The following is a 12,938-nucleotide window of genomic DNA, read 5'->3' as shown; positions in this document are numbered from 1 at the left end:
TGACACCGTCATCTAGAAGTTCCATCAGGTGTGTTCAAATCAGTTTCTGAGCATATGGTACGTTCCACACAAACTGTGCACCTATCTTGCATCAAGATTAGCACTATCTCCAAACTGACCAAACTGAGCTTTCACTTGAGCCCTTTAACCTAGGAGTACCATTGGTGTGTCCAAATGGTTTCTTAGCCTATGGTGCATTAGGCACAAACCATGCACCTATCTTGCACCAAAACTAATAGTGTCTCCAAATGGACCGAAGCGAGATTCCATATGACACATGTCATCTAGAAGTTCCATTAGGTGCGCCCAAATTGATTTCTGAGCATATGATACGTTCCATGCAAACCATGCACCTATCTTGCATCAAGATTAGCACTACTTCCACTTGAGCCTCTTCACCATGGAGTACCAACATGTGCATCCAAAATGGTTTCTTATACAATGGTGCGTTAGGTGCAAACTGTGCACCTATCTTGCACCAAAACTAACACAGTCTCCAAATAGACCAAAGCGAGATTCCATATGACACATGTCATCTAGGAGTTCCATCAGGTGTTTCCAAATTGATTTCTGAGCATATGGTACGTTCCATGCAAACCATGCACCAATCTTGCATAAAGATTAGCAATATCTCCAAACAGACCAAACTGAGCTTCCATTTAAGCCCCTTCACCTAGGAGTACCATTAGGTGTGTCCAAAATGGTTTCTTAGCCTATGGTGCATTAGGCAAAAACCGTGCACCTATCTTGCAGCAGAACTAGCACTATCTTCAAATGGACCGAAGCGAGACTCCATATGACACACGTCATATAAGAGTTCCATCGAGTTTGTCCAAATTGATTTTCGAGCATATGGTATGTTCCACGCAAACTGTGCACCTATCTTTCATCAAGATTAGCACTATCTTCGAACAAACCAAACCGAGCTTCCACTTGAGCCCTTTAACCTAGGAGTACCATCAGGTGCGTCCAAAATGGTTTCTTAGCCTATGGTGCATTAGGCACAAACCGTCCACCTATCTTGCATTGAAACTAACACTATCCCCAAACAGAGCGAAGCCAGATTTCATATGACACACGTCATCTAGGAGTTCCATCGGGTGCGTCCAAATTGATTTTCGAGCATATGGTATGTTCCATGCAAACTGTGCATCCTATCTTCGATCAAAATTAGCACTATATCTAAATAGACCGAACTGAGCTTCCACTTAAGCCTCTTCACCGTGGAGTACCAACAGGTGCGTCCAAAATGGTTTCTTAGACTATAGTGCATTAGGGGCAAACAGGGTACCTGTTGATATTTGGGAACGCAATAAGGAATTGATCCGCAAGCGCACGGATATCGGTGAGCACTTCACCTGGGAAATTATCCAGAGTATCGTATTTATTTTTTTACCACTAGGAGAAAGAGTGCATCTGACTAACCGATCTATTACTACTAACCTTTAGGCACAAAGAATGTCTTTCGATGTGAGTGATAAATAGAGAAGACTGCAACCGTAGTCTCCTTCTAACCTTGGTAAGGATGATCTACTGTTCTAATGGGGAGGCTAACGGAATCTAGACACCACAGAGGATGTTCAACCTGCACCTATAAACCCTATCCTTCCTGCTAACAAGATGTGATCTACAAAGGTAGCTCGGAATTGTCACGTTCCTCACTACTACCACGGTCCAGCTAGTCAGGGAATATCTATGAGTACCCCAGCCTAAACACCACGTTTACGCCAGCAATGATTACTCTAAACTCTACGCGAAGAGATTAAACTAAACTCATAAACCATAAGAACAATAAAACAAGAACTTACTAGAATTTAGAAGTCAAAATACTGAAGAATCGTAGGAGCAAGCTTCGGGTTAGGAGAACTTGATCCCTCAGGTACAAGCTTGGAGTAGACACCAACAGGCCGGGCATCCTCCACTCTACACCTCCACTCTATCTCTCTCAATCTAGTAGAAACTAGAAGATCTATTTCTACCTTACATTGATTGCTAAGCCTAAAAAGAAATATTAATTAGAGAAGAGGTTTTCCTTCGAGGGCACCCCTCAGTCTCTATGATAATTTCTTCATGTCTTCTTCAGGGGCCAGGGGGCCTTGCTTATATAGTCCTCCCCTTCTATGCGTTTTTGGGTCGATAGGCGAGGTGGTACTATGTTTTTCTTGATCCAATAGGTCGGTGGAATATCCCGAGCGAAAGAGTCCTGATTTGGCTCCAGCAGGGGGCGGGCGCCCAGGCTTCCAGGGCGGGCGCCCTGGGCCTGGCCCAGTTTTGCCTCCGCTTCGGTCTCGTGGCTTCTGGAGTCTTCTAGATGAAGTAAAATTGCGCGGTGCGTTGATATCTCTATGTAATCCCGACTTGTGGGCCTTTCTTCCTTATTTCCTGATAACCCCCTGCAGAAATAGATAAACAACAAAACTCGTGGAATTCTGTCAGATCAAACCCTAATTCTAGGTGATGGTTGCATATTGGTCCATTCTCTTGTTTATTTGATAATTAAAATTGATACTTAAGAACCATCAACAAATACCCCCATACTTAGGCTTTTACTCGTCCTCGAAAAAAGGATGGTTAAGAACAATATCTGGGGTAAACATTTTAAAGCATTCTCTTTATATAATTGCAGGGTGTTAAAATTCCACTGTGTACCATAGTTAGGGAAGTTTATGATTAAGAGTAAAGATCCTTTCTTCTCGATCCTGTCACTTGGAGTTTTTGTATATTTTTGAAAGAAAGTTAGCATACCTTTTTATCCTCATAGGTTCTCTCAGATCACTCATTATCTTTTATATATATCTCACTGAGGCTGTTTTATTTTGCAAAAATTCTCAAGCATACTTACTTTGCATTTATTGCCTGATCAAAACGGGATCCGAGGAGGGGAATGTCATACTCTTAGATCAAAGACTTTGAAAATTAAAAACTTTGTCAACTCTTGCTGGCATATTGCTTATTAGAGGGACCATGGGCTATCATTTTTTTTAAGTGGATACCGAGGTACCCCTAATTCTACTGCCGGACACTTGTCCATTTTTTTCTGCGAGGTTGTCGAGCACTTGCTCCTTTTTATTTCCTTGAAATATTTTTATTTTTGCATAGCCCATGCCTCTAATGCAATAATACTTCGGAAGAGTGAATCTTACTGAAATAGTGTCTTGATCTTGGGAGCATGATAAATCTCTCAACAAGGGTCTAACTCATTTTGAACAAACTCAATACAGAGTAGATAGCTTTTATAATCATAATTAATATTTTTATTTTTATCAGGCATATAAAACACTGAGGATGGTAGCTAGAATTTTGAATATTTTGAAATAAGTTCTCCAAGCAACAATGATATCAAGAATAAGAAACTCATACTCTACCATCACATATTCCATATTGACTTAAGTAACACAGGGTTTTAAAATGATTTTATAATAATTGTAAGTTTTCAGGAAATATCACAGATTGAGATTAATCATGATTAGAAATATTTTAATCTTTTTATTTTATCATGTCGGAAACAGTAATCTGCATAATTCAAAATAAATGTATGTATGAAGTAAAGTGTGCAGAGTGTGTACCTGAATCGTGGAGTGGTGTAGTCGGAGTGTGTTTGGCATGTTGAGGGATCTCCCCCATACTTGTTTTCTGCTTTCTTGCACAAAAATAAAGTAGAGACACACAAGACATAATAATAATAATAGTAGTACTCTTTATTGATCTTGAGGCATTTAGTACAAAAGACTGATAACAAACTGATAGCAGACTAATAATAATAGCAAACTTAAACCGAATTTAAGGATAGATGACTAAGATGCATTGCCTCAAGGTCTAATCTAGATAACTTAGCGGCGCTCTAATTCCTTGATCTTCTTGTTGGCACTGGCAAGATCCTGCCTAAGGCCTAGTATAATGGTGTTGTGGTTAGAGAGCTTCCTAGTGAGGGAATTAACTGAGGACTGGAGGTCTATGATAATTCTATCTAGCCTGCGAACTTCCTCATCACTATCCATTATAGTCTTGCGACGCATGGGAGGTGTCTCAAAAGCATTGAGAGAATGCTTCGGGGCTGCCTTTTGAGGGATGAAACGGACTTTGGCTGCTCTAATCCCTTCAAAGTAAGGCCTTTCCTCCTCTGAAGTGTAGCGTACGCTGCTGATCTCGCCGCTCCGGTTGGTCTTGACTCCAACGACCCTCTCATTGGGTCTAGGTGGAAGGATCCTTGTGCCGATTGGCACCTTGATAGTGGTCTTCGTCTTGGATGATGGTCCTTTGAGGAGTAGGGGTTGTGGTGGTGCGGTGAGAACTGGTTGAGCATGGTAAGATTGGGCGGAGCTGCGTTGACGTAATGGCATGGCTTCTAGCTGACGCTCTGTGTTGGCCGGGACGAGAGCACGGGCATCGGGGTCTTCCACTGGCTCCATGTTGAGGTTGAAGGGGACGACTTCCCAATCGTCGTGGTACTTGTCGGCCATTGGAGTAGCAAGGAACTAATAAAATTTTAATTGAAGTAGAGCTAATTAAGCTCTAATTAAAGGAGAGCTAATCAAGCTCTAGTTGAAGGAGAGAAAGCTTGGTGGCTTGGTGTTTGAAAACTGAGGTCAGGGGTCTGTTTATATAGGGTTCAAAAGGATGCCTCTATGGGTTGTTCGGGTTGCTCCCGTCGATGTGCGTGCGAAACTTTCCATCTGAGGGATTATTCGGATCACCAAGTGCATTTTCCATAACAGAGAAAGTCGGGACCGAGGGGGAACAGGGGCTGGGCGCCCGCCCTCTCTCTGGCTCCTCTGTGGGCCCACTTCTCCGAGCGCGTTTCTAGATGCGAAATTATTTAGAAAAATATATATATGACCCAAAACCATCAGACCAAAAGTGTCGGGCTCTAATTCTCCATGGGAAGGTAAAAATGGACTACGTCTATTTCTTCAAATTCCTCATTGGGCTCTAAAAATAATTTAAGACGTTGACCATTTACCTTGAATAACGTACCTTCGCTGTTTTGAAGTGTGATAGCTCCGTGGGATGATGAATTGATTACCTTGAATGGTCCTTCCCATTTGCTCCGGAGTTTTCCATGCCCGAAAAGCTTCACCCTGGAATTAAAAAGTAATACCTTATCTCCGGGTGTGAACTCCTTCTTCTTGATTCTCTTGTCATGCCACCTCTTGACTCTTTCTTTGTAGATCTTTGAATTGTGATATGCCTTCTCTCGCCATTCTTCCAATTCTGATAATTGCATTCTTCTATAATCTCCAGCAACATCTAGGTCCATATTCCATCTCTTTATGGCCCAGTGTGCTTTGAATTCTAGTTCAACAGGTAGATGGCAAGTCTTCCCGTACACCAATTGGTATGGAGACATTCCAATTGGGGTCTTGTATGCTGTCCGGTATGCCCAGAGTGCATCGGGTAACTTGTCTTTCCACGCCGTTCCCATTTCATTTACTGTCTTCTGAAGAATATTCTTGATTTGTTTGTTGGAAGTCTCTGCTTGGCCACTTGTCTGAGGATGATAAGGGGTAGCGACGTTGTGACGGATTCCATGTCTTGATAGATATTGCCTGAAGCGTTTGTCGATGAAGTGTGCTCCTCCATCACATGTCACTACTCTAGGGACTCCAAATCTTGGAAATATAATTTCTTCAAACATCCTCTTTGAACTGACGTTGTCGGCATGCTTGCAAGGTAATGCTTCTACCCACTTGGAGACATAGTCAACCGCCACCAAGATGTACTCACACTTCTTTGATGGAGGAAGTGGACCCATGTAGTCTATTCCCCAAACATCAAAGAGCTCAATCTGAAGGTTGTTGGTGAGTGGCATTGCATCCCTTGTATTTATGTTTCCGTGCCTTTGACATGGCCCACATCTTCTGATATATTGCTTCGTGTCTTCATACATTGTAGGCCAATAGAATCCACACTGCCAGATCTGTGAATGTGTACGGAATGCTCCATAGTGACCTCCATATGGTGATGAATGACATCTGTCGATGATCTTCCATCCTTCCTCAGTGGTCACACATCTCCTGAGTAAGCCATCAGAGCATACTCGGAAGAGGTATGGCTCGTCCCATATATGTGAACGACTTTCTTGAATAAGCTTCTTCTTGTTTGCTCCTGGTGGTACATACCCTGAAACCATAAAATTAACAATATCTGCATACCAGGGGTCAGACCTGTTAATCCCGTAGGGCATGTCGTCCCGGAGTGAATCATTGATTGGGGTTTCCTGTGGACTCTTAAAATACATTATAGACAGGTGATCAGCAACAGAATTTTCTACTCCCTTTTTATCTTTTATTTCTAAGTCAAATTCTTGGAGTAATAAAATCCATCTAATCAGGCGAGGTTTAGCATTTTTTTAGTGAGCAAATATTTTAGTGCAGCATGATCAATGTAAACAATTATTTTAGCTCCAACTAAATAAGATCTAAATTTATCTATGGCAAAGACAACAGCCAGGAGCTCTTTTTCAGTGGTTGCATAGTTAAGTTGAGCTCCTGTCAAAGTTTTACTGGCATAAGCAATTGCATGACGCTTCTTATCTTTAGTTTGTCCCAATACTGCCCCCACAGCATAATCACTAGCATCACACATAATTTCAAAAGGTAACGACCAATCAGGGGGTTGAATGATTGGTGCAGGGATGAGTGCTTTCTTGAATAAATTGAAAGATGTTAAACATGCATCATCAAATTCGAAAGGAGCATCCTTGGCTAGCAAAAGAGTAAGTGGTCTAGCAATAAATGAAAAATCTTTTATGAATCTACGATAAAAACCAGCATGGCCAAGAAAGTTTCGAATTCATTTTATATTCACAGGTGGAGGTAGTTGTTCAATTACTTCAATTTTAGCTTTGTCTACCTCAATCCCCCTTTCAGACACTAAGTGTCCTAGCACTATTCCTTCCCTAACCATAAAATGACATTTTTCCCCATTAAGGATTAAGTGCTTTTCTTCACATCTTTGCAAAACCTTGTCTAAGTTTTCAAGACAACTATCAAAGGTTTTTCCATAAACAGAGAAATCATCCATGAAAACTTCCATAATCTCTTCAATCATATTAGAAAATATAGACATCATGCATCTTTGAAAAGAAGTTGGTGCATTACATAACCCAAAAGACATTCTACGGTAAGCATAAGTTCCATAAGGGCATGTAAAAGTGGTTTTGCTTTGATCATCAGGATGGATCGGGATTTGATGATACCCTGAATATCCATCTAAGAAACAGAAGAATGAATGGTTTGCTAACCGCTCTAGCATCTCATCTATAAAAGGTAAAGGAAAGTGATCTTTTCTCGTGGCTTTGTTTAGTTTTCTATAGTCTATGCACATCCGCCATCCTGTGACGGTGCGTTGCGGAATTAGCTCGTTCTTTTCATTCATAATAACTGTCATTCCTCCCTTTTTGGGCACAACTTGGACTGGGCTCACCCACTCACTGTGCGGCACAGGATATATAATCCCTGCATGCAGCAACTTTATAACTTCCTTTTTAACTACCTCTCTCATAGTGTTGTTAAGTCTACGTTGGGGTTCTCGAGAGGGTGTAACAGAAGGATCTGTTGGAATACGATGGGTACAAATCATAGGACTGATTCCTGTAAGATCTTGAAGTGAGTAGCCGAATACTGAGTGATGTTTCTCAAGAATGGTCATTAATCGCAGAGTTTGATCCTAAGTGAGTTTATCGCTAATGATCACAGGGAACTCTGGATTATTGTTTAGGAAAGCATAGGTAAGACCGGGTGGTAAAGTTTTAAGTTCTATGGGGGGTCTAGGTGTTTCTGCAAACTCGTCTAAGGGTTTAGGCTCAGAAGGTTCGTCTTCTTCTTCTGTGAAGAAAGGAGTTTCGTCTTCTAAGTCTGATTCATCTAAAAGCTCTAGAGATGCAGCCTTTACTTCCTCCATAGGATCAGGAAAAAGATATGACTCGGCCTTATTATTTAAGGAGTGTGAAATTATCATTGGGAATTGAAAAGTTTTTCCAAAAGAAATGTGTAGCTTTCCAGTATGACCTTCATAAAGGAGTCTTCTAAAAGGTTGTCCTATTAACAGGTCGAAGTCCCATGTATCAAAGATATAGAAGTTCAAATGAACCATGGAGCCTTCTACCGTAAGAGGTAGGACATTAATAATTCCAAGACTGGGGACTAATCGTCCCGAAGATTCCTTTATGATCTTTGTTGTGGGGGTTAAGACAAGATTTTTAAATAGTTTAAGTGCAAAAGATTCAGACATAATGTTGATCCCCACAACAGGATTATAAAGAGCATTAAATCGATCAGAATTATAAGCACAACGTATAGTTATAGAGGGTGTGTCCAAACGGATCACATCAGAGGAAAGCTCTGATTCCTCTAACCATTCGCTACTCATTACTGAGATAAGCTCTCTCAATTGATATTCACTTGGTAAATAAATGCTAAACTGGCCGTTTTGGGGTTTGTCAATAGAATGGTAGTTTGAAATATATCCAAAATTGGCAAAAAGATCGGATTCTATATCCAGCATGAAGTCCGGTAGTGGAATTTCTTCCTCTTGTGGCTCAAAACTTGGGATAGCTAAAGTAGATGAAGAATTTGGCAGAGTGTCTACTTCGGCTTCCTAGGTTTCATCATGAAGGGTATTATCCATCTCAGCTTCTAGGATTCTATCTAGGATCACTCTAGCTTCATCAGCAGGGATGCGAAAGAAAGAACCTCTAGACATTGTGTGTAGCATTTGTTTGTGATTTTTATGAAGACCTCGAAAATAGTGAAATAAAAGAACAGGGTCTTCAAGATTAAGGTTTGGACCAGATTCTAAAAGATCAGAAAAACATTTCTAGGATTTTCCCAAAGTTTCATTATCTTTTTGTTTAAAAGATAGGACTTCGAGTCTAAGGTCGGCTATACGGTCAAGGGAATAGAAGTCTAGACAAAAGTTGGCTCGTAAAACTCCCCATTCACCTTGTTGTTGACTTACCTTCTGACTGTACCATTGGCTAGCTTCTCCCCTTAAGGAAAAAGGTAAAAGCTTCCAACGTAAAGTCTTATCAGAAATGCCTTCAATGCGAAGACAATCACATGTTTGCTCAAAATCTCTAATATGAAGGTAAGGGTTTTCGTCTTCCTTTCCCGAAAAAGATAGGTTTTGAATCATAGCAATCAACCTAGAACTTAACTTATACTGGGATGTTTGGATAGGCTGTGATGATTCCCATGGTAAAAGGTCAGTTGCTAAAGGGATTGTAGACTCATGGATCGATTTAGAATTTTGGTTTTCCATACGGTAAGAGTAAAGAAAATAAATAAAGGATATAAAAGATAAGAAAAGATAAAAGTATAGATACAAGCTAATAGCAAGACACAGGTTATCTCAGCAACCGTCTTTCTCCCCGGCAACGGCGCCAGAAATGCTTGTTGATATTTGGGAACGCAATAAGGAATTGATCCGCAAGCGCACGGATATCGGTGAGCACTTCACCCGGGAAATTATCCAGAGTATCGTATTTATTTTTTTACCACTAGGAGAAAGAGTGCATCTGACTAACCGGTCTATTACTACTAACCTTTAGGCACAAAGAATGTCTTTCGATGTGAGTGATAAATAGAGAAGACTGCAACCGTAGTCTCCTTCTAACCTTGGTAAGGATGATCTACTGTTCTAATGGGGAGGCTAACGGAATCTAGACACCATAGAGGATGTTCAACCCGCACCTATAAACCCTATCCTTCCTGCTAACGAGATGTGATCTACAAAGGTAGCTCGGAATTGTCACGTTCCTCACTACTACCACGGTCCAGCTAGTCAGGGAATATCTATGAGTACCCCAGCCTAAACACCACGTTTACGCCAGCAATGATTACTCTAAACTCTACGTGAAGAGATTAAAGTAAACTCATAAACCATAAGAACAATAAAACAAGAACTTACTAGAATTTAGAAGTCGAAATACTGAAGAATCCTAGGAGCAAGCTTCGGGTTAGGAGAACTTGATCCCTCAGGTACAAGCTTGGAGTAGACACCGACAGGCCGGGCATCCTCCACTCTACACCTCCACTCTATCTCTCTCAATCTAGTAGAAACTAGAAGATCTATTTCTACCTTACATTGATTGCTAAGCCTAAAAAGAAATATTAATTAGAGAAGAGGTTTTCCTTCGAGGGCACCCCTCAGTCTCTATGATAATTTCTTCATGTCTTCTCCAGGGGCCAGGGGGCCTTGCTTATATAGTCCTCCCCTTCTATGCGTTTTTGGGTCGATAGGCGAGGTGGTACTATGTTTTTCTTGATCCAATAGGTCGGTGGAATATCCCGAGCGAAAGAGTCCTGATTTGGCTCCAGCAGGGGACGGGCGCCCAGGCTTCCAGGGCGGGCGCCCTGGGCCTGGCCCAGTTTTGCCTCCGCTTCGGTCTCGTGGCTTCTGGAGTCTTCTAGATGAAGTAAAATTGCGCGGTGCGTTGATATCTCTATGTAATCCCGACATGTGGGCCTTTCTTCCTTATTTCCTGATAACCCCCTGCAGAAATAGATAAACAACAAAACTCGTGGAATTCTGTCAGATCAAACCCTAATTCTAGGTGATGGTTGCATATTGGTCCATTCTCTTGTTTATTTGATAATTAAAATTGATACTTAAGAACCGTCAACAAATACCCCCATACTTAGGCTTTTACTCGTCCTCGAGAAAAGGATGGTTAAGAACAATATCTAGGGTAAACATTTTAAAGCATTCTCTTTATATAATTGCAGGGTGTTAAAATTCCACTGTGTACCATAGTCAGGGAAGTTTATGATTAAGAGTAAAGATCCTTTCTTCTCGATCCTGTCACTTGGAGTTTTTGTATATTTTTGAAAGAAAGTTAGCATACCTTTTTATCCTCATAGGTTCTCTTAGATCACTCATTATCTTTTATATATATCTCACTGAGGCTGTTTTATTTTGCAAAAATTCTCAAGCATACTTACTTTGCATTTATTGCCTGATCAAAACGGGATCCGAGGAGGGGAATGTCATATTCTGAGATCAAAGACTTTGAAAATTAAAAACTTTGTCAACTCTTGCTGGCATATTGCTTATTAGAGGGACCATGGGCTATCATTTTTTTTAAGTGGATACCGAGGTACCCCTAATTCTACTGCCGGACACTTGTCCATTTTTTTCTGCGAGGTTGTCGAGCACTTGCTCCTTTTTCTTTCCTCGAAATATTTTTATTTTTGCATAGCCCATGCCTCTAATGCAATAATACTTCGGAAGAGTGAATCTTACTGAAATAGTGTCTTGATCTTGGGAGCATGATAAATCTCTCAACAAGGGTCTAACTCATTTTGAACAAACTCAATACAGAGTAGATAGCTTTTATAATCATAATTAATATTTTTATTTTTATCAGGCATATAAAACACTGAGGATGGTAGCTAGAATTTTGAATATTTTGAAATAAATTCTCCAAGCAACAATGATATCAAGAATAAGAAACTCATACTCTACCATCACATATTCCATATTGACTTAAGTAACACAGGGTTTTAAAATGATTTTATAATAATTGTAAGTTTTCAGGAAATATCACAGATTGAGATTAATCATGATTAGAAATATTTTAATCTTTTTATTTTATCATGTCGGAAACAGTAATCTGCATAATTCAAAATAAATGTATGTATGAAGTAAAGTGTGCAGAGTGTGTACCTGAATCGTAGAGTGGTGTAGTCGGAGTGTGTTTGGCATGTTGAGGGATCTCCCCCATACTTGTTTTCTGCTTTCTTGCACAAAAATAAAGTAGAGACACACAAGACATAATAATAATAATAGTAATACTCTTTATTGATCTTGAGGCATTTAGTACAAAAGACTGATAACAAACTGATAGCAAACTAATAATAATAGCAAACTTAAACCGAATTTAAAGATAGATGACTAAGATGCATTGCCTCAAGGTCTAATCTAGATAACTTAGCGGCGCTCTAATTCCTTGATCTTCTTGTTGGCACTGGCAAGATCCTGCCTAAGGCCTAGTATAATGGTGTTGTGGTTAGAGAGCTGCCTAGTGAGGGAATTAACTGAGGACTGGAGGTCTATGATAATTCTATCTAGCCTGCGAACTTCCTCATCAATATCCATTATAGTCTTGCGACGCTTGGGAGGTGTCTCAAAAGCATTGAGAGAATGCTTCGGGGCTGCCTTTGGAGGGATGAAACGGACTTTGGCTGCTCTAATCCCTTCAAAGTAAGGCCTTTCCTCCTCTGAAGTGTAGCGTACACTGCTGATCTCGCCGCTCCGGTTGGTCTTGACTCCAACGACCCTCTCATTGGGTCTAGGTGGAAGGATCCTTGTGCCGATTGGCACCTTGATAGTGGTCTTCGTCTTGGATGATGGTCCTTTGAGGAGTAGGGGTTGTGGTGGTGCGGTGAGAACTGGTTGAGCATGGTAAGATTGGGCGGAGCTGCGTTGACGTAATGGCATGGCTTCTAGCTGACGCTCTGTGTTGGCCGGGACGAGAGCACGGGCATCGGGGTCTTCCACTGGCTCCATGTTGAGGTTGAAGGGGATGACTTCCCAATCGTCGTGGTACTTGTCGGCCATTGGAGTAGCAAGGAACTAATAAAATTTTAATTGAAGTAGAGCTAATTAAGCTCTAATTAAAGGAGAGCTAATCAAGCTCTAGTTGAAGGAGAGAAAGCTTGGTGGCTTGGTGTTTGAAAACTGAGGTCAGGGGTCTGTTTATATAGGGTTCAAAACGATGCCTCTATGGGTTGTTCGGGTTGCTCCCGTCGATGTGCGTGCGAAACTTTCCATCCGAGGGATTATTCGGATCACCAAGTGCATTTTCCATAACAGAGAAAGTCGGGACCGAGGGGGAACAGGGGCTGGGCGCCCGCCCACTTGACCTGGGCGCCCGCCCTCTCTCTGGCTCCTCTGTGGGCCCACTTCTCCGAGCGCGTTTCTAGATGCGAAATTAT

Source organism: Sorghum bicolor, chromosome 10 (genome assembly GCF_000003195.3).
Source record: "Sorghum bicolor cultivar BTx623 chromosome 10, Sorghum_bicolor_NCBIv3, whole genome shotgun sequence".
Taxonomy (NCBI): Eukaryota; Viridiplantae; Streptophyta; class Magnoliopsida; order Poales; family Poaceae; genus Sorghum; species Sorghum bicolor.
The sequence above is the reverse complement of the archived record's forward strand: the minus strand, read 5'-3'. Positions refer to the sequence as shown.